The following is a 2872-nucleotide window of genomic DNA, read 5'->3' as shown; positions in this document are numbered from 1 at the left end:
CAGTGGTAGGGAGGCGAGCAGGCCAGAGGTGGATGAACGCAGTGCCCTTGTTTGGGTGTAGGGCCTGATCAGAGCCTGGAGGTACTGAGGTGCCGTTCCCCTCACAGCTCCGTAGGCGAGCACCATGGTCTTGTAGCGGATGCGAGCTTCAACTGGAAGCCAGTGGAGAGAGCGGAGGAGCAGGGTGACGTGAGAGAACTTGGGAAGGTTGAACACCAGACGGGCTGCGGCGTTCTGGATGAGTTGTAGGGGTTTAATGGCACAGGCAGGGAGCCCAGCCAACAGCGAGTTGCAGTAATCAAGACGGGAGATGACAAGTGCCTGGATTAGGACCTGCGCCGCTTCCTGTGTGAGGCAGGGTCGTACTCTGCGGATGTTGTAGAGCATGAACCTACAGGAACGGGACACCGCCTTGATGTTAGTTGAGAACGTCAGGGTGTTGTCCAGGATCACGCCAAGGTTCTTAGCGCTCTGGGAGGAGGACACAATGGAGTTGTCAACCGTGATGGCGAGATCATGGAACGGGCAGTCCTTCCCCGGGAGGAAGAGGAGCTCCGTCTTGCTGAGGTTCAGCTTGAGGTGGTGATCCGTCATCCACACTGATATGTCTGCCAGACATGCAGAGATGCGATTCGCCACCTGGTCATCAGAAGGGGAAAGGAGAAGATTAATTGTGTGTCGTCTGCATAGCAATGATAGGAGAGACCATGTGAGGTTATGACAGAGCCAAGTGACTTGGTGTATAGCGAGAATAAGAGAGGGCCTAGAACAGAGCCCTGGGGGACACCAGTGGTGAGAGCGCGTGGTGAGGAGACAGATTCTCGCCACGCCACCTGGTAGGAGCGACCTGTCAGGTAGGACGCAATCCAAGCGTGGGCCGCGCCGGAGATGCCCAACTCGGAGAGGGTGGAGAGGAGGATCTGATGGTTCACAGTATCGAAGGCAGCCGATAGGTCTAGAAGGATGAGAGCAGAGGAGAGAGAGTTAGCTTTAGCAGTGCGGAGCGCCTCCGTGATACAGAGAAGAGCAGTCTCAGTTGAATGACTAGTCTTGAAACCTGACTGATTTGGATCAAGAAGGTCATTCTGAGAGAGATAGCGGTAGAGCTGGCCAAGGACGGCACGCTCAAGAGTTTTGGAGAGAAAAGAGAGAAGGGATACTGGTCTGTAGTTGTTGACATCGGAGGGATCGAGTGTAGGTTTTTTCAGAAGGGGTGCAACTCTCGCTCTCTTGAAGACGGGAGGGACGTAGCCAGCGGTCAGGGATGAGTTGATGAGCGAGGTGAGGTAAGGGAGAAGGTCTCCGGAAATGGTCTGAGAAGAGAGGAGGGATAGGGTCAAGCGGGCAGGTTGTTGGGCGGCCGGCCGTCACAAGACGCGAGATTTCATCTGGAGAGAGAGGGAGAAAGAGGTCAGAGCATAGGGTAGGGCAGTGTGAGCAGAACCAGCGGTGTCGTTTGACTTAGCAAACGAGGATCGGATGTCATCGACCTTCTTTTCAAAATGGTTGACGAAGTCATCTGCAGAGAGGGAGGAGGGGGGAGGATTCAGGAGGGAGGAGAAGGTGGCAAAGAGCTTCCTAGGGTTAGAGGCAGATGCTTGGAATTTAGAATGGTAGAAAGTGGCTTTAGCAGCAGAGACAGAGGAGGAAAATGTAGAGAGGAGGGAGTGAAAGGATGCCAGGTCCGCAGGGAGGCGAGTTTTCCTCCATTTCCGCTCGGCTGCCCGGAGCCCTGTTCTGTAACGTGGGGAGAAAGAGAGGAGGACCAATGAGCAGCGTGGTAGGGGTTCTGTAACGTGGGGAGAAAGAGAGGAGGACCAATGAGCAGCGTGGTAAGTGTTCTGTAACGTGGGGAGAAAGAGAGGAGGACCAATGAGCAGCGCGGTAAGTGTTCTGTAACGTGGGGAGAAAGAGAGGAGGACCAATGAGCAGCGCGGTAAGGGTTCTGTAACGTGGGGAGAAAGAGAGGAGGACCAATGAGCAGCGCGGTAAGGGTTCTGTAACGTGGGGAGAAAGAGAGGAGGACCAATGAGCAGCGCGGTAAGGGTTCTGTAACGTGGGGAGAAAGAGAGGAGGACCAATGAGCAGCGCGGTAAGGGTTCTGTAACGTGGGGAGAAAGAGAGGAGGACCAATGAGCAGCGCGGTAAGGGTTCTGTAACGTGGGGAGAAAGAGAGGAGGACCAATGAGCAGCGCGGTAAGGGTTCTGTAACGTGGGGAGAAAGAGAGGAGGACCAATGAGCAGCGTGGTAAGGGTTCTGTAACGTGGGGAGAAAGAGAGGAGGACCAATGAGCAGCGTGGTAAGGGTTCTGTAACGTGGGGAGAAAGAGAGGAGGACCAATGAGCAGCGTGGTAAGGGTTCATAGCTTTTAATGACGCACTAGAACACTGAAGAAAACAACAAGTAACAAACCAACAGTCCCATAAGGTGAAAGACAAAAACCCTAAACAGGAAATAAATACCCACAACTCAAAAGTGAAGCCAGGCTACCTAAGTATGGTTCCCAATCAGGGACAATGATTGACAGCGGCCTCTGATTGAGAACCATACCAGGCCAAACACAGAATCCCAAATTATAGAAAAAGGAACATAGACAACCCACCCAACTCACGCCCTGGCCATACTAAAACAAAGACATAATAAAAGACAACCCACCCAACTCACGCCCTGACCATACTAAAACAAAGACACAATAAAAGACAACCCACCCAACTCACGCCCTGACCATACTAAAACAAAGACATAATAAAAGACAACCCACCCAACTCACGCCCTGACCATACTAAAACAAAGACATAATAAAAGACAACCCACCCAACTCACGCCCTGACCATACTAAAACAAAGACATAATAAAAGACAACCCACCCAA

This window comes from Oncorhynchus keta, chromosome 35 (assembly GCF_023373465.1).
Source record: "Oncorhynchus keta strain PuntledgeMale-10-30-2019 chromosome 35, Oket_V2, whole genome shotgun sequence".
In the NCBI taxonomy this organism is placed as follows: Eukaryota; Metazoa; Chordata; class Actinopteri; order Salmoniformes; family Salmonidae; genus Oncorhynchus; species Oncorhynchus keta.
This window is presented reverse-complemented; position numbering follows the sequence as displayed.